Below are 27,795 nucleotides of genomic sequence, written 5' to 3' on the forward strand. Positions count from 1 at the left end.
TTGAGACAGTGTACTAGTTGATTTTTGTAATTCCGCCTGGAATTTCCTAGCTAGCCTGTCAAACATGTTAGCTAGACTGTCTTCCAAGTCTGCTTTCGTTAGTTGGGCATCCCCCGTACCTGTATGAGAGCTCACCGTACGTAGGGCCTCCGCGTCTGTGGAGGCCTGGGCGCCATCTTGGGACATCTCTTGTCTCTCAGTGACCCGCAGCAGATAGTTCGTAAGAGAGCGTTGAGCGGTTTTCCGCTTGCCCTTCTTAGATGTCGGCATGCACGAATGATCCCTCGGGATGAAGAGGTTAGTTTGGGGTTGATAGGAGAGCAGAATCGTCCCGGGGAGTGTTGTAGAATCTCCGCTGTCCCCGGAGCTCTTGGATTTAGCGTCCTGCCTGTTCCGCGCCGTGCATGCGCCCCCTGGTTTAATTGCTTTTAGAGCTACGTCCCCTGTACATGGGACGTACTGTCCCCTTGTCCCCTGTACACGGGACGTACTGTCTATTCTAGGGTCCATACAGAAGTTTAAAGCGGGAGTCCGCCGGGAGTTCCGCCGTTTTTTTTTTTTAAAGCCAGCAGCTACAAATACTGCAACTGCTGACTTTTAAAATAAGAAAACTTACCCGCCCAGTGCGCCCGCGATGTCAGCACCCGAAGCCGATCTCTCGATCGTCTCTCGGGTGCTGCCGCCGCCATCTTGGACATGGGAATCTGGAAGTGGAGCCTTTCGGCTTCATTTCCCAGTTCCCTACTGCGCATGCGCGAGTCGCGCTGCGCAATAAGGATGGTCCCGCTGTCTCTGGGATGGGTGTGTTTCCCTGCAGGCAGCGGGGGACTTTCTGAAAGGGGCGTAGATTCTGCAGAATCTACGCCCCTTTCCGCAAATAGCTATGCCGGAAGTGGGTGCAGATACCTGTACTGTACAGGTACCTGCACCCCCCCCCCCCCCCCGAAAGGTGCCAATTGTGGCGCCGGAGGGGGGGGGGATTCCAATGAGCGGAAGGTCCACTTTAGGGTGGACCTCCGCTTTAAGTCTCTAGCCAGAATAACATTGCATTCCCCTCAGGTAATTTATTGGATTCTTATTAGGGGCGTATATATCTGCCAATGTACATTCCATTTCCCCTAAGCTGCCCCTCAGAAAGAGGTATCTGCCATCAGGGTCCGTCACACTTTCCTCTAATTTAAACCATATCCCTGCAGCAAATCCATTCGCCACCCCTTTAGCTTTCTTTGTGGCGAGTCCACGTAGTATCATAATGGAAAATCCCTAGAGAGTAATTTAACATTTGTATCCTGTAGGAGATGTGTCTCCTGTAGGAATACTACTTCTGCCCCATAGCGCTTTAACTCTCTAAGGATTTTATGTCGCTTAGCAGGTGTATTCAATCCGCGGACTTTATATGTCCTCCCTTTTCCGTACCCTCCCCTATTCCTCCTCATCCTTTTTCATCTCCACCCTGTCATCTGAAATGATTCAGTGTGTGTGTCTGCTAGCAATCGTAAGTGAAAGTAAGTTGGCTGTATTTGTGTATTTAGTTTTAGCTATTTTACTGCTCCTCCTCTTTGGTTACAATCAGACAATGAGACAATCAGTCATCATCATCATCACAATCATTTTTATTTTACTTCCTCCACCCAAATCCAGCAGCGATCTTTTCTCCCTATGTCGAATCTTTTCTCCCTATGTCGAATCTTTTTTCCCTATGTCGAATAATCCTGGAATAATAGAGTTAAGAGGTTAGTCACATTTGATCACAGGTTTGATAGGCACAGATTGTTATTATCAGCATCATGTTGAATCTCCTATTCTATATCGAACTATTGTCATAACGAAAATAAAGCATTTATGTCAGATCTTTCGTTTTACGGATTTTGCACTTTCGTTATCGTTTGTTAAAACGATAACGAAAATACCTGAAATTCGGACAACAATGCATTCGGACGAAAACGAATGCACATGTTCATCAAATAGATTATCAAGTAGATGTCCTGCAAATATATATATATATATATATATATATATATATATATATATATATAGTGCACTATGGATACTCCTCTTTTCTATATGGATTAACCTGATGAGGTGTCACATCCTGAAATACGAAGGTCCCAGAGAAACACCACATAGCGACACAGGGGCTTACACTGTGAAGGCGCAACTGCCCCTGTAGGGGTAAGGCATGTGGCGAGTGCAAAATCACTACGAAAAAACGCACCGGCACCTTCTTTCAGCTATTAAGGATCAGTTAGAGCACCCGTCATATTGTTCATGAATCACTTTCTTCACGTTTATGGACTATAAATATATTTTTAAGCTTGTTTAATTTATATATCTAATTTATTTATTTGCACTAAATGTCATATACAATTTATTTATTTTCTTTTTATTTAATTTTTGGCACTTGGCACTGTTTGAGGTTTACTGTTTACAGCACACTTGGGTTGGGTAACAAAACCAAGGTTATTTGTCATGTTACCATAGGTCTCTTTTATCAGAACCTGTTTGGCTCATTTAAATATTTCCTGATCTGATCTCCAAAAACCCACCAGGGGGTCTAACACACCAAACATATTTTTACACAAAGTACACTTTTTGGAAAAACATAAAAGGCACTGAGAAGTCACAAGGGTTATTTATAATTTTAAAGGATCACACACAACACAGTTTTAACAACACCTGACAGAGGGTCAAACACAGCACTTTGGTTTTAAGTTCGAAAAAACAAATTTTTACCATTTTAATCTAATTTAAGGACAATATACCTAGGTAGAGGAATTTGGTCAGTATACCGTATACGCTAATTTATTAGAGGGCAGCACCATTTTTACCGATGTGTCCGCCATAATGTCGCAGTCACAATAAAAATTGCTGATCGCAGCCATTACTAGTACAAAAAAAAATTATTAATAAAAATGCCATAAAACTATCCCCTATTTTGTAGACGCTATAACTTTTGCGCAAACCAATCAATAAACACTTATTGCATTTTTTTTTACCAAAAATATGTAGAAGAATACGTATCGGTCTAAACTGAGGAAAAAAATGTTTTTTATATATTTTTTGGGGATATTTATTATAGCAAAAAGTAAGAAATATTGCATTTTTTTTCAAAACTGACGCTCTATTTTTGTTTATAGTACAAAAAAATTAAAACCGCAGAGGTGATCAAATACCGCCAAAAGAGAGCTCTATTTGTGGGAAAAAAAGGACATCAATTTTGTTTGGGGGCTACGTCGCACAACCGCGCAATTGTCAGTTAAAGTGATGCAGTGCCGAATCACAAAAAGGGGCCTGGTCCTTTAGCTGGAAAATAGTCCAGGGCTTAAGTGGCTAAAATACAAACAAATTGTTTTTATAATTTTTTTTTTCTTGCAATTTAATGTCATTTCTAGTTACAAACACATCTACACAACAAACTTCCTTTGACTAGAAGTAGGACTGAACAAATGTAGTTAACGGCAACTTTCCAAAACATCAATTTGAAGTGGGCGACGAACGATGTTTACTACGAACGAATGAACCCATGAACTTGAAAGTGCCCATTTTAAACTGTACAACATTAAATCAAAGCACATGGAGCAGTATGCAAGCAATAATAATAATAATAATAATAATAATATGAACACAATGCAACTACTTACTTTTTTGAAGAATTCGCTTGATTTTTCTGTACTGATCGTTCTCCCTCAGTTTCAGGTCTGACCATCGTTTCCTCAGTTGATCCATGGATCGTCGTACCCCAAAATTCTTCTGAAGACTCTTCACAACTTTAACCATGATCTTGGCCTTTCTGATATTTGGGTAAGGTCCACATCTCTCTCATATATATATATATATATCATATTATATTTATGTGAGGGGTGTACTCACTTTTGTAAGATACTGTGTATATATACATATATAAATAAAAGGGTGTTCTATGAGGTTCCCCACTGTTATAAATATATAAAAGGGTGTTCTATGAGGTGTGTGTGTATATACAGTATATATATATATTTATTCTCTATCAGGGTAGATAGATAGATTCTCTCTATCATATATATATATATATATATATATATATATATATATATATATATCTTATATCTATTTATCTTAGATAGATAGATATAAGATAGAGAGATATAATCTAGATAGATATATCTATCTAATATCCATCTATCTTATATCTATTTATCTTAGATAGATCTATCTATCTTTCTATCTATCTTATATCTATCTCTCTATAGTGAGAGAACTCATAGAATATCACATATAAGAACACAGAGACAGCTCATTCTCTCTATCATAATAACTACAATACAGAGGAGTCCGTTCATCCAACATACACAGGACCCAATGAACACCGATCACCTCGCCTGGGATCGGCCCTGTGTGTGTGTGTGTGTGTATGTAGGTATGTATATATATATATATATATATATATATATATACACGGGAGGGGGGCCTCACAGAACACCACGTGATCAGTGATCAGGGATAGCGGTGGATACGACTTGCAACACAGCCTGGAGCTAACAGAGAGAGGTGTTCAACGATAAAGAGCCAGGGAAAGACTGAGCGTGCCCTTATCGGCTGTCTCTATTTATATCCCTGCGGGCCCTTGTGACTCCTCCTACTATCGTGATGTCACGTGTAACTGTCCGCTGAGTTGTAGCTGGTCACCATGGCGATGCTGGCTGAACGTGAGTGCGGGGTGACCGTTGTTCATTGGGTCCTGTGTATGTTGGATGAAGGGACTCCTCCTACTGTTGTGACCTCACGTGTAACGGTCCGCTGAGTTGTAGCTGGTCACCATGGCGATGCTGGCTGTGAGTGCGGGGTGACCGTTGTTCATATCTGTTTATGTTGGGTGAAGGGACTCCTCTGTATTGTAGTTATAGTAGTTATGACGGAGAGAATGAGCTGTCCCTGTGTTCTTATATGTGATATTCTATGACTTCTCTCACTATATATATATATATATATATATATATATATATATATATATATAAATAAAATAGTGTCCAATAAGGTCTCCCCCCCCACCCCCCCTCTCTGATAGAGAATATATATATATATATATATATATATATATATATATATATATATATATATATATATGTACATTATTATTATTATTATTCAGGATTTATATAGCGCCAACAGTTTGCGCCGAGCTTTACACTATGAGGGCAGACGGTACACTTACAATACAAATCAATACAGGAGGGATCGGAGGGCCCTGCTCCTTAGAGCTTACAATCTAGAAGGGAGGGTTAGAAGGTCAGAATGTTTGTTTTGGATGGAAGACAAATACTAAACAATGCTGCGTGGGAAACTTATGTTATGATGTTTTTTTCTGAATTTTCTTTTAATAAAATTGGGTAAGAAAAGCCCTTTAAAAGGAGAAGTAAGGCTCGGTTCACACAGGGGCGACTTGTCCAGGCGACTTCGCCGCCTGACAAGTCGACCCCGTTCGGTACTACGGAACTGTTCTAATAGGAGCGACTCGAGTCGCTCCGACTTAGAAAAAAGGTTCCTGTACTACTTTTGCGGCGACTTCGGGCGACTTGCATTGACTTCTATACAGAAGTCGTTTTGCAAGTCGCCGCTGAGGTTGCGGAAGGTCGCGGCACACCACAACATGTATACAGCTCGCTGTGTTGTTAAAAAGAGTCATGCATGTTTTTTGTTCCATTGTGATGTGTCACCAGCTCACTCTTAGTGGATAGGAAGCCTAATGGAAACACGTGTACAGGCTGAGCTTTCCAACAAAAGTGACAGTTGGAGGGGTTCAGGATAACAAAAAGTGCCTCCTCTGATTCTCATCTGTCCATGAAGGGTAACAGACAAGTTACCTCCAAGTCCCTCTTTCCTTGCCCCATGGGCCTTGCCATATTTTAAGAAAATGAGAGAGGGAAGTTCATAGTTCTGGTCAGCTGGTTTCTAGGATTTGTCAGGGATGCAATCCAAGAAGTTCATCTCTGGTACCAGAGAAGCATCTTGTAAAATGATTTCTCTTTGTACTGTACATACTAGTATATTACTACCCCTGCAGGAGCTGCCGGATTTCTGGTCCCCCTATTCCTGCACAGCCAGGCAACATGCATTTTTGACTCCCATTCAAAGACAAGAAAACAGTCCAAGAACTTGTTTCTGTTGTTTTATTGGGGAAAACAACTTGGATAGGGTATGGGATTTATGATGCCCAACTTGACTTGATCAATAACGATGAGGGCAACTTCCTTCTCTATGGAATCCAAAAACGTAACATACACTTGACTATATTCCCTCTGGAACCGCAACAATGTCTAAGAACTTGCTTAGTGAAATGTCCCAGAACAAGAGATTAGGTCATAGCTTGCTAGCAAAGCCCCAGAAAGCTTGCTTGATATTACATCTGGCAGCTTTAACCCTTTCTGGCCTTGGGAAAATCAGGAGTATTCACATTGTCCTTGGAAATCCTGTTACCCAGAACAGACGACTGTTCGGGCCTTCTACTGTACAGGTCCTTCTCCGCAAGCCAGGGTGTCGCCCAACCAAGACCATGGGATAGCGCGGATCCCTCAGTACTTCCTCCTCTCTCAGCTGCCAGCCTAGAGGCAGAGTCCCCCTCAGCCTGGAGTCCCCACCTAGGCCACACGACACAACTTCCTCACTCCATCTTCCATATATATATATATATATATACACACTGCATCCAGTGTAGCCTATATCTGACTGCAGGCCATTGGTATACTTTTTCTAATATACTTCTGGTGGTGTACACAGTACACAATACAGTGCACCCCTAGTGCAGTTGCTATTACTTTTCTGGTGGTGTACACAGTACACAATACAGTGCAGCCCTAGTTGCTATTACACTTCCGGTGGTGTACACAATAACGTGCAACCATAGTGCAGTTTCTACTACTTTTCTGATGGTGTACACAATACAGTGCAGTGTGGTTTTGCTAAACAAAATTTACATCATGTCCGGAAGGTCACCAAGGAGAGGCAAACACTCACAGGCCACTAAAAGAGGGCAAGCAGGCTCTGTGTCTACAGTCAACAGTGCTGGTCGTGGACACGGTGCATCCTCTGCACGTGGCCGTGAGGCACGCTTGTCCTTTTTTTCTGTAGCTGGCCGTGTTATTGAGTCACAACATGCAGAAGAGTTGGTGGAATGAATAACAAAGCCATCCTCATCCTCTGTCACCCAGGCTCAGAGTAGTTTGCCTGCCAATGCAGCTACCAAAGTGGCCTATTCCATCGGCTCCTTGTCAAAAGTCAGTCCTTCCCTAGCCCCACCATCATGCACAGAAGAGTCCCCCGAATTATTCGACCACCACCAAAGGCCCAATTTTTCTGCCCCTGTTTAATAGGGGTGTGTAATTACAATTTTTGTTCTAATATTTCACAGCAGGGCCCGTTCCTGTGCCCACCAAGAGTAACTGTGAGGCTTTACAGTGTTGTGTCACCACCACCACCTAAGACCCAATTTTTCTGCCCCTGTTTAACAGTGACATGTAATTAAAATTTTTGGTCTAATATTTCACAGCAGGGCACATCCCTGCACCCACCAAGAGTAACGATGAGGCTTTACAGTGTTGTGCCACCACCACCACTGCCTAAGGCACAATTTTTCTGCCCCTGTTTAACAGGGGTGTGTAATTACAATTTTTAATTTAATATTTCACAGCAGGGGCCGTTCCTGCACTCAACAAGAATATCTGTGAGGGTTTACAGTGTTGTGGCACCACCACCACTGCCTAAGACCCAATTCTTCTGCCCCTGTTTAACAGGGGCATGTAATTATGATTTTTGATCTAATAGTTCTGAGCAGGGCCTATTCCAGCGCCCACCAAGAGTAACTGTGAGGGCTTACAGTGTTCTGGTACCACCAACACCTAAGGCAACATTTTCTGCAGAGTATATAGGGCAGACCATATAGTATATACAGACAGTCCCCTACTTTCATACCTCCGGCTTACAAACCACTCCTACTTATAAACGGAGGGAGACAACAGAAAGTGAGAGAAAATGTACCCGTAGGAAGGGAAATTCTCTTCTGTAAGGGTTAGTATGGGAAAAATGTATCTCCACTCATGTTTTATCATCAATCCTTGTTTCCCTGATAACCCAAAATTTTCAAAATCAAATTGTCATTGTGACAGAAAGCCAAGTGAAATCTTCTGAGCAGGGGCACAGACAGCAAAACAAATGTTACCGGGATGATAACCCTTCCCTATGCTATCCAAAAAGCATAAAAATACATTTTTTGGCTGGAGCTACACTTAAAAAATGTACCTGTTCCAAATTACAAGCATATTCAACCTAAGAGCAAACCTAAAGTCTCTATCTTGTTTGTAACCCGGGGACCGCCTGTATACTGCTATTCAGAGTATATAGGGCCTGGGGGCCCCACGCCTTTTTTTTTTTAAACAGGTAATTTTTGTCCACCATTGATGTACGCTGATAAGGTGGCACTGATGGGCACCGATGGGTGGCAGTGATGGGCACTGATCGGTTACATTGATAGGTGGTACTTGTGGGCATCGATAGGTGGCACTTGTGGGCACTGTTACTGTTATAAATGAGGCAGAATTGCCTCCTCCTTTTCGAGACTGATGTCCCTTTAAGATAAGCCGGTGATTGGCTTTTTTTTTCCTCCTCCGCTGTCAGCATGAGAAAAAAAAACGATCACCGAGCTTTTGTTTACATCATGTGATCAGCTGTCATTGGCTGACAGCTGATCACATGGTAAGGGGCCGGGACCGGCCCCTTACTCGGATCGGTGATCACCTGAGTCTCAGTGACTCGGTGATCACAGCGCGCTCCGCGCGTGCCCTGCATGGGGCGTGTGCAGTGGAGGCTGTCATATGACGGCCTCCCGGAAATTCACATCCGCTCTGTGGCCGTCATTCGCCCATAGCGCGCATGCCAGGAGGTTAAACTTGCTTGCGGCTGTAATGTATTGTCGACTCCCGGCAATACAGATTGGTGGGATTCTTTGGTAGAGACAAGGGCCTCTTCCCGACAACCCTGGCCTGCAGGTGGGGCGCTTATGGGAATCTGGAAGCCCACTTTAACAAGGGGACCCCCAGATACTGGCCCCCCTATGTGAATGGGTATCGGGTACTTTGTATCCCTACCCATTTACCAAAAAATGCCAGAGACAGTTTTTGACAAATCCTTTATTAAAAAAAAAAAGTGTCCCTCAATGTAAATCCACTGTCAATCACGACGCCCGGCGGACCCGAAAAATAGAAAACTGTCAAAAATGCTCCGCCTCCATAGGAGGCTGCCCGCCATAAGTGCTCTTTGAGCTTTGACGGCTCTTATACAGGGAAGGGTGGGGCCACCCAGTTACGTCACACGGTGGCCCCGCCCCCCTGACAGCAAGTGATGTCATGTGGCCAATGTACCCGATAACCATTCACATGGTAGGGGGCCCGACAACCACAGCCCGGTTAGTCGGTAAGAGGGCTTTGTTCCCATAAACATGAGGACAAGGTGCTTTGGGGTGGGGTGGCACAGAGCCCCCCTGCCCCAAAGCACCCACCCCCCCATGTTGAGGGCATATGGCCTGTTATTGTTCAGGGGGGCGGCGCTCGATTGCCCCTCCTTTCCTGGCTTTTCAGGCTGCATGCTCGGATAAGGGTCTGGTATGGATTTTGGGGAGGACTCCATAACATTTTCCCCCTTAAAATCCATACCAGACCCTATGCCGTTTTTTTCAAATCTGTATTACCTAAAGCCAGGAATACATTACAGCTGCAAGCAAGTCTGGATTCAATTTTTTCGTTTAGGAATGTCACTATTGCTGCGGCAATGTTCTACACATCGCACAGATGCGCCACTTTACAGGCAGACTAAGGAGACCCACCACGCACTGTATTTAAAGGAATTTTTCATTTTTATTGTTTCATTTTAAGGAAAAAATATAAATTGTTTCACTTTAAGCAAAAAATATATTTCCTGACAGACTCCATGGCAGCCTACGTGTGGGGTTTAGTCCCGCCTCCATTACCCTATAGGACGACACTCCCATAAATCTTTGCTCCCTGCCACAGGCTGTGTTCTTTTTTTGTCCTCCTCCATAGGACTTAACATGTGTCTTTTTACCCTGAAGACTTACTTTTTTCTGCATTACGGACCGGCCGTGCGACTTGGAAGTCGCAAATTTCCAATAAGCTCTAGCTACTAGCGGAGTATGGAAAAGGGGCATATGGAAGAGGCGCTGAAGAGGTGTATGCCTAGTCACTGACAGGTGAAACCGCGTTTGAAGTCGTGAACCTTGCTACTAGCAGGTGACTGTTTGCCCCATCTTCCCCTCCTCCTCCTCTCAGAAGTCCGGCATGTGTGGGGACCTACCTCGGCTGGTGTCCGTCTACTGGAGTGGTGAGCCGTTTTCTTTCCATGGCAGCCTGTATTTGTTTCTTTTTCTTTCTTTTTGTGTGCAGTGTCCCTTCGGTTTTTCTTTCCCTATACAGCGCCGTGCATTGTATCTGGCTTGTTTGGGCGGCTGGTTTCCGTGCGTTCCAGCCGCCCAGTTACTTCCTCGTTCCGCCGCTCGTTCGTTCTGCGCATGCGCGGGACCGGAGCGAGGACGAGGCTTGGTTCGCGCATGCGCGATGCGGGCTTCGCGCATGCGCACTAGCGTTTTAGTGACGAAAATCGTTACGTCATTATGGCGGCGAATTTAAAAATGGAAAACAGCTGGTAGTATCCCTGGGATGTTTGTGAAGCCTGCAGCATCATCCCTGAGCTTTGATTCTTCTGTTTCAAGGTATGTGTCTTTATGGGATCAGTTTGTTCTCTGCCTCCTTGCTGTTTTTCTGTATTTAAATTAGGCTGTTTTTTCTCCAGCCCTGATGGATCCTGTGGATGCCTCACCGCCTGCTAGTGGCCAGCCCCCTCGGAGAAGGTACTTCTGTTTGGGGTTGTTACCTGCCGGGGGGGGGGGGGGAAGCAGTGGAACATTAGGGAATGTTCCACTAACACTGCTGGTTTGTTCTACAGCCCTTCTAGGTCTACTCAACGACGAAGTTCTCACCGAGGAAGTGATTCGTCTAAATCCCACCGCCGGCATTCCTCTTCCAGGTCCAGACGACATGATTCTCCTGCGAGAACCAGTCTCCGTAGCCGGGAATCTTCCCGCCCTTCAACAGCTCGCCCAAGTCTCGAAGCTGAAGGTGTATGCTGGGGGTGCAAGACGCAGGTTCCTGCTGACAAGTCCCTTTGTGATGACTGTTATATCAAAGCGACAGGTGAAAGGAGCGACTCTGACCAACAGCTAAGGTCTATGGTGGAAAGATTGGTTAAGGACAGTCTTAAGAAGTTTGAAGCCCCCCAGTTGTCTCCCATAGAGTCTCCAAGGTCTCCGGGGAGGGAGGCTCAGGCCCAGGACACTTGGGATTCCTCGTTGCCTAGCCATCCATCTGCTGTCCTTTCAGAAAGGGAATCTGAGGAGGAAGAGTCTGGTTCAGGTTTTGACTTTGCCCTGCTCCCTCCCTTGGTCAAAGCCATTAAGGAAACACTGAACTGGGAAGAGCCGGTAGTGGCCCCAGCAAAACAAAGAAAATTTTTCAGACAATTGAGGAAAGAGCGTATTAGCTTCCCCTTCCTCTCAGAACTGGGAGAAGTGATTTCAGACGACTGGAGTAAGGTAGAGAAAAAGAATTCTCTTCTTTCTAAAATTCAGAGACTTTATCCTTTCAAGGAAGATGAGGTTAAGAATTTGGAGTCTCCCCCTCTAGTGGACGCAGCGGTAATGCGATTGGGCAGGCATGTGACCCTTCCCCTGGAAGACACAGTCTCCTTTAAGGACGCTCTGGACAGGAGAATTGATTCCGACCTAAAGCGAATCTACCTTACGGCTGGCATGGCCTGTAAGCCGGCTTTGGCCTTAGCGGCTCTGTCTAGAGCAATGGAGGTTTGGTCCAATAATGTTGATGATTCACTCAGGAATGTTTCTGAAGATCTGGCCAGGAGTTCTCCCATTCAGGAGATGAGATTGGCTTCGGCTTTCCTGGGAGAAGCCTCGATCGACATTATCCGTCTGGTGGCTCGAGTTATGCTCTCATCTGTAACTGCCAAGCGTGCCCTTTGGCTCCGTCCTTGGTTGGCCGATCCTGCCTCTAAGCAGGTTTGGTGTCGTATTCCTTTTGACGGTTCTTCCCTTTTCGGCAATAAGCTGGATAGTGCCATAACTCGAGCCACTGGGGGAAAGTCGGGGTTTCTGCCCCAGGATAGACGCCTGCAGAGTCAAAGAAGATCGTTCCCTAGGAAGCAGGTTCAAGATCGTGCTAGGGAGGCACGCACTTACAGGCCTGGACGAGAATTTTCCAGACCTTGGAGGTCCAGGCAGACATCTCTCAAGAAGTCTGCGAAAAGCAGTTCAATGGGGGAGAAGGAGCCGACTAAGTCCTTTTGAGATCAAGCCCGTCCAGGCTGTCCGGGTAGGAGCACGTTTGTTCCACTTTCGGCACGTTTGGGAGGCCTTGATCCAGGATTTTTGGACCGTCAAGACGGTTTCCTCCGGACACACGTGGACGTTCAGCAGTATACCCAAACTCAAATGTGTTCCCACATCCATTCCAAAATCGGAAGAAAAAAGACAAATTCTTTTAGCTTACATAAAATCTTTATTGGATCAAGGCGCCACTATTCCTGTTCCAGATGTCCAGCGCGGCAGGGGAATGTATTCACCTCTTTTCCTGGTCCAGAAGAAGAACGGTACATGGAGACCCGTAATAGACCTGACGCATCTAAATCGCTACATAAAAAAGGAAAAGTTCAAGATGGAAACACTTTCCACAATTCAACATTCAGTTCAGCCAGGGGACTAGCTTGTCTCAATAGACCTCAAAGACGCCTATTTTCACGTCCCAGTGGCCACAGAGTTCCAACAGTTCCTTCGTTTTTCCATTGGCCAGTTCCATTTACAGTTTACTTGCCTTCCTTTTGGACTGTCAACCTCCCCTCGCACTTTCTCGAAAGTCCTTCTGGCAGTTGTAGCCTTGTTGAGAATCAGAAAGATCTGGATTCATCATTTTCTAGACGATCTGCTTCTTCTCGCTCAGGACAAGGATTGTCTCTTGAGCCACAGGGATCAAGTCATTGCAACCCTCAAAGAATTCGGTTGGCTCCTAAATTTAGAGAAGAGCCAGTTGGTTCCTACACAGTCTCTCGTGTTCCTCGGCGCTCTGTTCAACACGGCAAGAGGTACCATCTCTCTACCCGAGGAGAAGATTGCAGTAATACGAGACAGGATCCACCTAGCTCTCTCCTCATCTCGTCTCAGTGCTCTTCATTGCCTAAAGATCATTGGCACCATGGTGTCTACTATACCGATGGTGAAGTGGGCACAATGGAGGATGCGCCCCTTTCAGGTGGGGTTTCTCCGTCAATGGTCGGGAGAGAAGGCCCAGTCCATCGAAGTTACTCAGACCATGAGAGGTTCCCTCCTTTGGTGGCTTCGTCGGGAGAATCTACTGAATTGTCATTCTCTTCTGCCAATCAAATGGATCTCAGTGACATCAGATGCCAGCAACAAAGGCTGGGGGGCACATTGTCTGTCGGATGTGGCTCAGGGCATTTGGGACTTTCCCTCTCGGGGAATAGTGTCGAATGTGTTGGAACTACGAGCAGCCTTCCTAGCGCTGTTGGCATTTCCGCATCTGATAGTGGGTGCATCCGTAGTCCTCAGGCTGGACAATACGACTGCGGTCGCATATGTGAGGAAGCAAGGGGGCACCAGAAGTCGGTCTTTGCTGAAGGAAGTGGATCCAATAATGCGTTGGGCCCAGAGGAATCTGTCCAACCTAACAGCAGCCTATGTACCCGGAGTCCTCAATGTCCAGGCGGACTTTCTTTCACGAGTCCACTTGGACAACAACGAGTGGACCCTTCACGAAGAAGTGTTCCAGTGGGTTCTATCCCTGGGAATGTCTCCAGAAGTGGATCTATTCGCCTCTCGTTTCAACAAGAAGCTAACAAGGTTCTATTCAAGGTTCAAGGATCCGCAGGCCTACGGGATAGATGCCCTAACAGAACAATGGCGATTCCACAAGGCATATGCCTTCCCTCCAACACCAATCATCTTCCAATTTCTGAAGAGACTCAGATGGGAAGGAGTAGAAGTATTGGCAATAATTCCGTACTGGCCCAACAGGCCCTGGTTTCCTCTCCTGTCCCTGCTCAGCTTTCGGGACCGGGTTCCTCTTCCGTCCAGGCGGGACCTTCTCTCCCAAGGGTCGGTTCTCCATCCATGTCCGGCTCAGCTCCGGTTGAAGGTCTGGTTCTTGAGAGGGGAAGGCTGGAAGCTCTAGGGTGTCCTAAGGAAGCCATCCCCACTCTCCTAAGTGCAAGGAGAAGAAGCACTAATAAAGTGTATGAACGAATCGGGGCCAAGTTCGTTTATTATATGTCCTCCAGAACCAGTTCCTATGTTTCACCCACAGTTCATGATGTGTTGGGGTTCCTGCAATCAGGTCTGGACTTACCGTTATCAGTTAGCTCCCTTCGGGTTCAAGTTTCAGCTATTTCTGCTTTTACAGGGGTTCAGTGGGCCAGCCACGCTCTTATTCAGCAGTTCTTTAAGGGTGCTGTAAGATTGAGACCCCAAAGAAAACCCAGGTTCCCTAAATGGGATCTACCCCTAGTCTTGGACTTCTTTTCTCTGCTCAGTAAGGATCTCTCCATCCGAGAACTTACCTTGAAAACCGCGTTCCTGGTGGCGGTCACCTCAGCGAAACGAGTTTCGGAAATTCAAGCTCTGGGAGTCAAGGAGCCTTTCCTAACCTTTTTTCCGGACAGAGTGGTCCTAGTTCCAATGTTGGGGTCAAACCCTAAGGTCACTTCGGTTTTTCATGATAATCAAGAAATCTCTCTACCCTTATTCAGATCCTCGGATTCCTCAGATATTCATCCTCTTGACGTTGGACGCTCTTTAAAGCTCTACTTGGAAGCTACAGCTCTGTTCCGACAGTCGGACTTCCTGTTCGTTCTGTTCTGTGGGAAGAACAAGGGCACTAGAGCATCAGTCAGGGCAATTGCAGCATGGATAGTTCAAGCGATCCAGTGGGCATACAGAGAAAAGGGCTTGGCTCCTCCTCAGGCGGTGACGGCACATTCGACCAGAAGTCTTTCTACCTCGTGGGCAACTTCTCGCCATGTGGCTCCTGACGTGATTTGCAGGGCAGCCTCATGGTCTTCCATTCACACCTTTATGTCTCATTATTGTGTTGAGCCAGCGGCTTTATCCTCAGTTGATTTTGGAGTTAAAGTTTTGTCAGTTGACGGTGTCAAATAAATCTTTGTTAAGCAGCATTTCTTGCCCACCCGGGTGTGTCTTGGCGAGTTATTTCCCACACGTAGGCTGCCATGGAGTCTGTCAGGAAAACTGAAAATTTATGTCAAATACTTACCGTAATTTTCCTTTCCTGATGGACTCCATGGCAGCAGGAGTTCCCTCCCAAATGGCTGGAGTAGGATAGTTACCGAACACAGCCTGTGGCAGGGAGCAAAGATTTATGGGAGTGTCGTCCTATAGGGTAATGGAGGCGGGACTAAACCCCACACGTAGGCTGCCATGGAGTCCATCAGGAAAGGAAAATTACGGTAAGTATTTGACATAAATTTTCCGTTTTTTTTATAAAAAAAAATGTATTCATACATGTCCCCCAGGGCAGTACCCAGACCCCCATACCTTTTTTATGGCCTATTAGTTGCATATAAGCCTTCAAAATGGGTACTTCATTTGGGTTCGCTGTTCGGGTGAGAACACTTGCCCTGTTTGAAGTTCTTCTGCGAACTGAACGGGAGGTGTTTGGTCCATCCCTGCTCCCCATCACTAAACAAGGTCTATTTTCTTATTAGTCCCCTTTTTCATAAGATTCCCTTAGTGAAGAAAATAATGTTTGTTACAAAAAGGCCAAGACCAACTAATCACTTATGTTACCAAATTGACCAAAGTCTTTTTCTTTTTCACAGAAATCAAAGCTCACCCAGCAAGACCCTGCAGCTGATCCAAAGACGCATGGACTTCAGCCTGAAGACTGAGTTATGGTAGAAAAAAAAACAGAACCCCAAGAACTCATCTTCTCAAGTGGAAAGAGCCATACCAGATGCTCATTGTCACATCCACTGTGTCCAAGCTTGCTAGCAAAGGTTTCTGGATAAATGGTATCCGCTAAAAGTGATTGTGATAGAGCCAAAGGACAACCCCTCTGCCCTTAAAGAGCTACCCCACCAAACTTAGGAGCATTAAAAAGAAACGCTCTATGCAACTAGCTCACCACAACATTTCCAGAAAAGTTTCTTGGATATGTATCAATATACAATCAAGAGGATGCATCACCCTCTATATATTTAACTCAGAATAAATAGTAGTTCCAAAGTAGGCCGCCAGCTGTTCAATGGGACATGGATCTAATTAAAGGGAAGAGGAGGAAGATATCATCATCAGAAGAGATCATTGGACTTGATCCCATAGAAGAAGAAATAGCTTTAGAAAAATTGGAATTTTGCACTGAGAATACTTTTAGAACAGTTAACTTGCCCAGTGAGGTCACACACTGTATAATGGAGAACTGGTGCCATTAAATTATAATAACTACAATATCCACCTAGACGATGACATAGATATATGTTCAAACTTTTTGATTGGTCAAAGCTTTCAGGGTTTGTTGTGCCCAAAGCACCACACTGCATGGCCCTATGTATGGCAGCTGAGGTATAAAGCCACAGTGGGTTGGTTTAACATTGACCTAGGAGCTCAACTGGTCCTGGAGAGGCTATACAGTGACCCAGCTACGTGCCAAGTCACCGGATTCCACCAGTAAGTAGGAGAAGCAAAGAAAAGCAATACATTTTTACATTAATACTGCAAACTTTATTGTCAATTCTACGTAATGAACTTAGGTACAGTGTTTTCTTATCCAGATCTCAAGTATTTGTGCCAAAAGCCTTTTTAAAATACTGATAGTCTTTACACTGGTACAACATACGCTCCGACTTTGGGAGCACATGACGTGTATAAATGAATGGTTCCCTACGAGAGCCGTCTTAACTGGTCTGACACAAGTCGGTCCGACGTTAAAAAAAGATTCCTGCACTTCTTTGGTCCAACTTCAGCCCATTCAATATCATTGAAGTCAGATCATCATCCTAACTTATCTGACTTTGGCAAACGACTTGTGCGCTGAGGATCTTAAAGGGGGACATCACGCTAAAATTAAATTAAAAAAACGTTGTTCAGCCCCTCCTCTCCAATTCCATACAAGGCCCTTTGGGTCTAGTATGGATCTTGAGGGGAAACCCCACGCCAAAATAAAAAAAAAAAATTGCGTGTGGCCCACACCAAAATCGATTTTAGACCCATATCTGAGCATCCAGCCCGGCAGGTCAGGAAAGGAGGAGGAGGAGGAGCGAGCGTCCCACCTTCCTGTACCCTACCAGGCCACATGCCCTCAACATGGGGTGGTGGGTGTTTTGGGGCAGGGGTGCTTTGCGCACCGCACCCACCCCCAAAGCACCGTGCCCCCATGTGGATGGGGACAAGGGCTCTTCCTGAAAAACCCTGGGTGGTGTTTAGATACAGTGACAATGTATAAGCAGTAAAAAGGGAGTACATACATCCTATCAAAATGGAAAGGTTTGTATTTGAGGCTGACTGAGTGAGGTTGACCAAATCTCAATTATGCTGACATGCTCGACATGTTATGTGGAAATCCACCGCTTCTTCAGGAGCTTTCGTTTGCATTATACGCTGTCTCTGTTCCTTTAATACATTATTATGCAAACAAAAGTTCCTGAAGAAGCAGTGAATTTCCGCAAAACATGTCGAGCTTGTCAGCATAATTGAGATTTGGTCAACTGGAATTACCACCTCTTTCAGTTGCACCTCTTCTGTTTAGATAGACAGAGCTGCTCTCTTAAATTTGTTTGTTTTAAATTTGTTGATGTAAATTCAATAAAACAATATTTGTTTATATACGTGTATCGTAATTGTTACAGCACCATTAAAGTCCACCAGCCTTAGGCCCCTTTCACACTGACGATCCGTTCAGGCCCGCCTGTCAGTTTTTCAGGCGGACCTGAACGGGTGCTCCATAGAGCTCTATGGAGCGTTGGATGTCAGCGGTGACATGTCCGCTGACATCCGACCCGCTCCGATCCGAAAAAGTGTGACGGAGGAAAAAGCTATTTTTCCATCCGTCTGCGGATCGGATCGGGTGACGACGGGCACTGCGGTCCGTCATCATCCGATCTCCCATAGGGGAGAGCGGCGCTGTGACAGGTCCGTCCCTGCGCAGTGTGCAGAGACGGAGCTGTCATCTCCCTGCTCAGCGGGGATCGGCGGAGTGATCCCCGCTGAGCAAACGGACATCCACGGGGCGGATCAGAACTGATCCGCCCCGTGTGAAAGGACCCTTAAATACAAACCTTTCCAACCTTGGGTGGTGGTTGTGGGGGTCTACGTGCGGGTGGCTTATTGGAATCTGAAAGCCCCTTTAACAAGGGCTCCCCCATATCCTGGCCCTCTCACCCTATGTGAAAGAGTATGGGGTACATAGTACCCCTACTCATTCACCCCAAAAAAAAAAGTGTCAGAAATAAATCAAACCAGTACACAGGTTTTTGACAAAGTCCTTTATTAAAGTAACTCCAACGTGTCTTCTCCCTCCGATCATGTCTTCATCCTTTAGTTCTTCTCGCTGCGCTGCTGTCTTCTTCCGCTGTTTTTACCTCTGGTGCTTCTCTCTCCGCAGTCTTCTTCCTCTGCTGGTTCTTCCTCCAGTATGTACCATTACTTATATAGCCATGGGGCATGGCCACCTGGTGACGTAATCAGATGGTCCCACCTCTTGTGACTTCCCATGATGGGGCAGTGATGTCACAAGAGGTGGGGTCACAAGATGCCATCAACGGATGGCCACATCCCATGGCTATGTAAGTAATGGCACACGGCGGAGCTAACACTACAGCGGGAGCTAGTGTTGGGAGAAGAACTGGAGGAAGAACCGCAGAGGAAGAAGACAGCGGAGAGAGAAGAACCAGGAGGAAGAACCAATGGAAGAAGACATCAGTGCAGCAAGAAAGAACTGGGGGAAGAATCAGAGGAAGAAGACATCAGTGCAGTGAGAAGACCTGGAGGATGAAGACATCACCGGAGAGAGAAGAACTGGAAGGATAATTAATCGGAGGGAGAGACACATTGGAGCTACTTTAATAAAGGACCTTGTGTACTGGTTTTATTTATTATTGACACATTTTTGGCACCCAACAATGTTGAGGGCATGTGACCTGGTATTGTCCAGGAGGAGGGCGCTTGTCCATGTTGGATCAGTGTGAACCCGGCCTTAAACCGTTGAGATGACTACAATTTAAAAACAAGAAACACAAACACAGACTAATGGGCATAACACATCATGCATTTGAGACTGTCCTTGCCAATTCAGTTTAACTACCTTCCGACCACACACAGTAAATATATTGCGAGTAGGCAGCAGGTACAGGCACCAGGTCTGCTGTTAGAAATTGTGGAGTCCCATGATTTCTAACATACATTTGGTGGAGGGGGGGATTATGGGTTGGGGTTGTTTTTCAAGGGTTGGCCTTGGCCCCTTTGTTCCAGTGAAGGGAACTCTTAAAGTATGTCAGCATACCAAGCCATTTTGGACTATTTCATGCTCCCAACTTTGTGGGAACGGTTTGGGGATGGCCCCTTCCTGTTTCAACATGACTGCGCACCAGTGCACAAAGCAAAGTCCATAAAGACATGGATGAGCGAGTTTGGGGTGGAGCAACTTGACTGGCCTGCACAGAGTCCTAACTTCAACCTGATAGAACACCTTTGGGGTGAATTAGAGAGGAGACTGCGAGCCAGGCCTTCTTGTCCACATTAGTGTCTGAACTCAAAAATACGCTTCTGGAAGAATGGCCAAACATTCCCATAGACACACTCCTAAACCTTGTGGACAGCCTTCCCAGAAGAGTTGAAACTGTTATAGCTGCAAAGGGTGGGCCAACTCAATTTTGAACCCTACGGACGCCATTAAAGTTCATATGCGTGTAAAGGCAGGCATCCCAATATTTTTGACAATACAGTATACCAGGGGTGGCCAACCAGACAAAGACCAAGAGCCACATTTTTTACCGAGTTACCGCAGAGAGCCACATCATACGCATGGGCACACATGAACATCACCCCATCCCTTCCTCATACACACATACTTTTGCTCAGCTGGATTTATTGTAAATGTCACACACTGTTTTAACACTACAAAGACCACAGGCCAGTCATTTTCATCAAGTCAGTAATCTTCCTTTGAAAGTACATCCATGTGACAGAAGACAGCAGCTCATCTAATTTCCAAAATACAAATTGTCTTATGCCGCGTACACACGGGCGGACTGTATGGCCTACTTAGTCCGTCGAAACACATTTCAGCGGACAGTCCGCTCGTGTGTGGGCTTCAGCGGACTTTTTCAGCGTGCAGTCTGGCGTACTAAGTATTTCGGATTTTTCGAAATTCTGTCCGTCATACTTTGGTTTCAGCGGACAATCCGCTCGTCAGTAGGCTAGTTCGACGGACTAAGAATGGCGCATGCTCAGAAAGGATTTACACGGCGGAAGGGTGCATTGCTGTGTATTGGACTTCCTATTTCTAGTCCCGTCGTACGTGCTGTACACGTCATCGCACAAGCTTTCGACGGACTGTTTGTGCATCCGTGTGTGGTCAAGTCCGTTCATTCGAAAGTATGACGGACTGTCCGTCGGATTGTATGACGGACTAAGTAGGCCATACAGTCCGCCCGTGTGTACGCGGCTTTACAAACAGTGAACTGGTCAGGATAACAATAAACAGTTAATGGGTCTTCTAGCCTGAACTAGCAGTAAATTCTTCAAAAAAACATCACAGAAAGCATGCAGCACACACAGAGCGTAGCGTTTTCAAGCAGAAAATCACGCGATTTTGCTGCGTTTTTTACCGCGATTCGTTTTTTGTGCAGGGCAAAAGGTCAATGTTAAAAGAAGAAAAACGCCCAAATCTGCTCAATTCGAGCGACAAAAAAGGGTACGGAACTTGTCTGAGCGTCAGGCGTTTGGCTTCAGGCGACATGGAGTGGAGATGTGAACCATCTCCATTGAGAATACATTTTTTCCCCTCCAGCGTTTTGTAGCTTCAGGCTTCAAGCTACAAAACGCTCAGGTGTGAATGGGGTCTAAGAGCCACATGGAAATGGGCAAAGAGCCGCATGCGGCTCGAGAGCCACGGGTTGGCCACCCCTGCAGTATACACTTATTGTGATTTTTTTTTTTTTTTACCAAAAACATGTAACAGAATACATTTTTGCCTTAATGTATAAATAAATTAGATGTTTTTATTTTATTGGATATGTTTTATAACAGAATGTAGAAAATATCCTTTTTTTTTTTTCAAGATCTTTGGTCTTTTTTCCTTTATATGATAAAAAAATAAAACAGTGATCAAATTTCCACAAAAGAAAGCTCTATCTGTGTGAACAAAATGATAAGATCGATTTGGGTACAGTGTTGCATAAAAAAGAAAATAAGCTGCGCTAAAGTGCACTATATAACAAGGCAAAAGCCTACTATGTGAATATGAATAGTGTAACAATACAAACGATTCTATTGTATCTCCAACCAAATGGAAAAAATAAACCAAAATGCATAAACAAATAATGTAAAATTCTTTCTATCCTACCCTTAAGTGGGCAGGAGACCACCTAAGTGAAGAGTGATACAAACAGCGTGTTTTAATTAATTCAATTGGGAAAACACCCCGTGAAACACAAAAAAGTCTCTATAAAAAAATTGATAAACAGAAAAATTGATGAACAGAAAAAAAGTCCTGCTGTAATAGATTACGCAAAATCCTCCATAGATGAACAATATTCAATCCACCACCATATGTCTGAATTCACTTCTTACCAGAAATTAATGACCCCCCCCAATACAGAGGGTCACAATGAGCATCTAGGTATGTGATTGTCCCCCACTCCAAAGGAATACTTTATTGATCGTCTGGATCACCATTTTCAGGTATAAAAGGCTGGATACATTATCTGCACCCACTTCTCGGCCTTTTGGCTAAGATCAAGTGTAGTATCTGTTCTTATCAGTTACCGGGAGGTGGCGCTTGCTTCCGTCCCTGTCTCTACGGCGAGGTGGAGCAGGGTTGGCGGTTGCTATGCAAAGCCTGCTGGTGTAAAGGTGACCTGGAGCCGTTCGTAGCCGAAAGGGAAGCCTTCTGATGGGGACGGAGAACCGCTTGGTCGAAGCCAGGGGAGGGGACCCTGGCCTTTTGGCCTGGATTGTGGCAGCTTTAGCTCCGGTCAGTCTTTCGGGATTGGAACGTTTGTTCCCCTCTAGAGGGGGGGGGGGAGCGGCCAGTACGTCCCGAATATAATTAGGGGGAGTGATGTGCGACCTGAAGTATCCGGGTCTCACTAAGCTCCTGGATCTCCATACCTTCCTGACTAGGGTGGGGGCTGTTGTGGTCTGGGTTGGGGGCCAGGGACGCTTCTGTGAGAAAGCCCATGGTGATGTGCCCCTGGAGTGGCAGTCCAGGGGTGCCTTCTTTCACTGTGTGTCCTGCACTTTGATTTAGGCACCTAGGTCACGTCACCAGATACACGCTTTTTTACACCTGCCTCTAGGGCCCGGCCTTTTGGCTAGGACCAGAGGAATTTTTGATTCCTGGCCGGAGGGCCGGTCATTGTATTACACAATGGCCACCTTTTTCACTCACTCCTTCACTATCCCTTTCCTCACTTTTTTTTGATTGTATGTATTGTCACTGTTTGTCACTGCACGTTTGATGAGTAGGGTGTCGGTCCTCGGACCAATCCTGAAAGTCTCTGGGAGAGCGGACATAGGCCTTTTGGCTTGGTCCAATCTCCATGAGGGGGGGTCTTCCTTCGGGGAAGCCCCCACAGTACCAAGTACCTAGGAGGTTCTGTTTCGGCAGTCCTCCCGGGGAAAGGAGGGCTTCCGGTTTTGTCCGGGGCCCACATGTTGAGTCTGGTACCTCAGTCCCTGTCTGGAGCCTAACGCTCCGGGGGATCAGGGTATGGTCCTTCTTTTGGAGGACATCAGACACCCGTCTGCACTTTTTAGTGTGTCACTCTTTATGTGTGTGCACTTTTTTTATGCACCGGGTGGAAGTTTTTTGGGTGTGTTTGCACGCCATGGGCTTTTTCAATAGAAAAAAAAAATCTGCACCCACTTCCGGCGTAAATTTTGCAGAAGGTACGCCCCTTTCCGCAGAATCTACGCCCCTTTCCGAAAGTCCCCCGCTGCCTGCTGGGAAACACACGGATCCCAGAGACAGCGGGGACCATCCTTATTGCGCAGCGCGACTCGCGCATGCGCAGTAGGGAACCGGGAAATGACCACTTCCTGATTCCCATACCCAAGATGGCGGCGGCAGCACCCGAGAGACGATTGAGAGATCGGCTTCGGGTGCTGACATCGCGGGCGTGCTGGGTGGGTAAGTGTCACTATTTTAAAAGTCAGCAGCTGCAGTATTTGTAGCTGCTGGCTTTTAAAAAAAAAAAAAAACGGCGGAACTCCCGGCGGACTCCCGCTTTAAGGGTTTTTTACATTATTTGTTTATGCATTTTGGTTTATTTTTTCCATTTGGTTGGAGATACAATAGAATCGTTTGTATTGTTACACTATTCATATTCACATAGTAGGCTTTTGCCTTATTATTGAGGTCTCTGGTCTTCTGATGACTCTGCTGTGCCCCCTCTTTTTCTTCCTCCTCATCCTCCTCTCCTTGTTTCTTAGCAATTTCGTTTATACCACTGGTTTTCCCACTTTTAGATTTCTTACTATTTGAGGTCTCATTGCTGCCTTTCTTTGTACTGCCTTTAGGGCAACCACCTGGACCTTTTGTGTGGTGGTGGAAAAACCACTTGGCTCTTGCATTAGTTTGTGCTTGTGGCCTCTTCCATAGACGACCTCTACCGTACTTCTCAATCTCCTCTGTGGAAGCCCTCTTTGCTGCTGCCTTATCTTTTGAGTCACTCATATTGAAATAACCCCTCATTTTTTTCCTGTAGGAATGGACAATTACCCCCTTCCCTTTCCCGCTGCTATATTTTTACTACCAGCCCAGGCTAAAGGCTTGGGGGGGGCGTATTTGTATTCCACAGATGTCATCTGGTGGGAGGGGACTACAATTAATAGGGAACAAAGGCGTGGCCACTTAACCCTTCCAGCCCAGCATATTGTTAGCGCCCTGTTCTCCCTTTCCGTGAGCTACATCCAGGGCTGGTGCAAGAATTTTTGGCACCCTAATCGAAAACCTAATTTTGCCGCCCCCCCCCCCCCCCACTGGCTCCACCCCTGACTCCACTCTCTTTGACCTGCCCATGTATACCCTACCTTTTTAATGAAGTGCCCATCAAATTCAGCCTCACCAGTGCCCATCAAATGCAGCCTCACCAGCACCCCTCAATTCAGCCTCACCAGCGTCCATCAAATGCAGCCTACCAGCGTTCCTCAATGCAGTCTCACCAGTGTCCATCAAATGCAGCCTCACCAGCACACATCAAATGCAGCCTACCAGCGCCCCTCAATTCAGCATCACCAGTGTCCATAAAATGCAGCCTCACCAGCACCCCTTAATGCAGCCTGCCAGCGCCCCTCAATGCAGCCTCACCAGTTTCCATCAAATGCAGCCTCACCAACACACATCAAATGCAGCCTACCAGCGCCCCTCAATGCAGCCTCAACAGTGTTCATCAAATGCAGCCTCACCAGTGCCCATCAAATGCAGTCTCGCCAGCGCCCATCAATGCAGCCTCACCAACACCCATCAATGCAGCCTCACCAACACCCATCAATGAATGTTTGCTGGCTTCCATTCATTTAGGAGTCGGGACCCAGACACAGTCCTCTGCTGCGCCTCTGACACTATGTGTGAATGGAGCGGCGGCTGCCTGCTGATGCTGAGACTTAGTTGCTTGCTGCAGAGAGAAGAGAGTAGGAACACCAGTGTCCGGGCACCCTAGGAAGCAGTGCGCCCTAGGCGGCTGCCTATTTTTTCTCGTGGAAGCACCGGCCCTCAGCTACATCCTCCTATGATAGAGGCCAGACTGCTTGCAATTTCTTTTTAATGCTGTTTGCGTATACTACTGGGGAGATTTACCTTCACTTCCTGACTTATTGACCACCATCAGTGGGACAGAAAGTGAGGGTCATTCAATAGGGGCATAGAAGATGAACAAAAAAAAATATTTTATTGCGGCCTGTGTCCTTGTTGGGATGATGCACAGTCTTTACGTGACATCAATGGGCCTAAAATAAAAAAAATAAAAATTTGCTCATTGAGGGAGGGGAATGAAAGCACGGAAGGCAAAAAAAGAAGCAGATTAAATTTCAGTTTTATAGCTTTTATATGATTATACGATTGGGATCACATCTACTTTTTACTTTGATTTCATTTTTGTCTGCTCTCTTGTCAATCTCACGCTGATCTTCTTTCTCCTAGCAATGGGTTTGAAATGCCAATTCTAATTGACGTCACCACCATGTCCATCCAAGAGAGCCAAGTGTTTGATCGTATCCGACGTCTCTCTACCTCAGCCTGTCCCACCACCGAGTTCCACACTAACTACAAATATTACTATGAAGGCCTGACGTGCATGGCGGCGGACGTGTCTGAGGCTGGCTCCTGAGATCCACGGAGCAATCCGCCGCCATCCGCACCTCCGCTGAAAAATTTTCACCCGGGACCCACACCATCGGGTCCGGGACTCCATCCCGCATCCCCCCAGGTGGCTATTGCGGGGATACTTGGACGGCGACCTCCCGCAGATCCTCGGGGAGATTCGGCATCCGTCGCCATCCGCACCTCCGCTGCACGATCTTCGCCCGGGACCCACACCATCGGGTCCGGGACTCCATCCTGCAACCCTCCAGGTGGCTATTGCGGGGATCCTTGGACGGCGACCTCCCGCGGATCCTCGGGGAGAATCGGCACCGCCGCCGCCATCTTGCATCCCGGAGGCCTCCCGGCCGCGCTACATCGGGCCGCTCGGGCAGGTAAGAGACTGCCATCCACCCTCCTTGGCCACACATCTACTGCCAGGGAACGCTCCGGGGGTGGTTTTGGGCCCGTACATCGCACGGGGAAGACGCGGCAGGCTCCGGCCTGGTGCGGCCTAGTAAGGCCTGAGGATCCCGGGCCTTTCCTGAGGCCAGCTGCCCGCGGGAGTGCTCCGAGGCCGGTCCGGCCTCCTACAGTGACTTTGCCCTGCTTGGTAGCCGTCCTGGGGGACGAGACGTAAGGATGGACATGTAAGGACCATCTGATTGGAGCTCTGCAGGAGCTAGCCAGTGAACCGGCCGTAGATTCGCCAGACGCAGTGAAAATACATGCCAGGAGCGCGCAGACACCGGCGGGGTTCGGGGACACCGTCAGGACACGGCATTGGCAATTACTTTCTTCGCCAGCACGGGCTCGCCTCCCCGGCCACACCGACCAAGATGGCGCCTCAACGTCTTTCCTCCTCTCAAGGTTCCACTACGCTGGGAATTGGTGGCGCAGCGGGGGCAGCTACATCCCGTCCGGACCCACCCCCAGCAGAACGATCATCTCCTCTGGTCCCCGCCCCTGCCTCACCGGCCTCTCCAAACATGGACATTCCCTGCAGTTTAACAGGTGGCGGGGACGCGGGGGTTGGAGCGGAGGGTTCTTGGCGGGACTTAGTGGCAGGCCTGCCGTCCAAGCAGGACCTGCAGGAGATGGCAGCTTCCATAGTCAGTGCCCTGTCTCGCGAACTTCACGACCTGCGCCAGCAAGTGGACACTGTTGACGAACGGGTTACCGCCCTGGAGGCCTCCAGCTCTTCCTCAGAGAACCGTTTGGCTGCCCTTGAGTGTGGACAGCAGGCCCTGCAGCGACACCTGATTGAGATGCAACTCCGTGTAGATGATGGCGAAAACAGAAGCCGGAGGAACAATTTGCGCCTCCGGGGCATCCCGGAGGCGACCATGGGACCTGACCTGCGTGCTACAGTGGTGGCCCTGCTGAACCAGGTCCTCGGGAAGCCCCCAGGTTCTGACTTAGAGCTAGACCGGGTTCACCGGATTCCAGGCCCCAGAGTGGCCCCGTCAGCCTCCAGGGACCCAGGAGCAGCGGATCTGCCCCGCGATGTCCTATGCAGAGTGCACTTTTTTACTGTAAAGGAAGACATCCTACGTCTCGCATGGGAAAAGGGCCCTATTGACTTTGATGGAGCTCTCATTAGGATCTACCCAGACGTCTCCAGGCAAACAAGAGCCTTCTTGATGTGATCCGAACGGCTGAAGCCACCTACCGATGGGGCCACCCCTTTCATCTAAACGTCCGCAGGAGGGGAGCAGAATTTTCTCTTCGATCACCTGATCAGTTGCCGTCCCTCTTCGAGTTTCTTGGCAAGCCAGCCGTTCCGGTTCCGAATTGGTTTGACTATCTGCTCTCCCAGGAGGCGCTCGGACCACCTTTGCCAAGACCGCAGCGGGTACGTCGTCCCCGCTCCCGTGCACCCAGCAGAGAGGACTCTAGACGGCATCCGCTGGCTCCTGAGGACTGATCCTACCCCTGTCCGGGGTTGGGTAAGCAGCCGAACTCTTCTATCATTGCCACTGTTCTCCTCAGTTCGTTCATTTTTGCCCATGGCTCTATAAGACATGAACTGTGGGATATTATTGTATTGTATTTTATATTACCTGTCCTTTCACACGTATCTCCTGTTGCTGTTTGCCTGGGGGTGAGATTGCTCCTCTGTGTTTGGGGGGGGTTT

General features: G+C 47.0%; 2 pseudogenes; both read left to right on the forward strand.

Annotated features, from left to right (window-relative positions):
• The first annotated feature begins 16,392 nt into the window (after window positions 1–16,392).
• Window positions 16,393–27,795, forward strand: part of LOC143973783 (uncharacterized) — a 39,164-nt pseudogene continuing 27,761 nt past the window's right edge.
• On the forward strand, window positions 22,068–22,158 carry LOC143973786 (U2 spliceosomal RNA; annotated as a pseudogene).

Source organism: Lithobates pipiens, unplaced genomic scaffold (genome assembly GCF_037356315.1).
Source record: "Lithobates pipiens isolate NorthernLeopardFrog02 unplaced genomic scaffold, aLitPip1_a1.2 Scaffold_99, whole genome shotgun sequence".
NCBI lineage: Eukaryota > Metazoa > Chordata > Amphibia > Anura > Ranidae > Lithobates > Lithobates pipiens.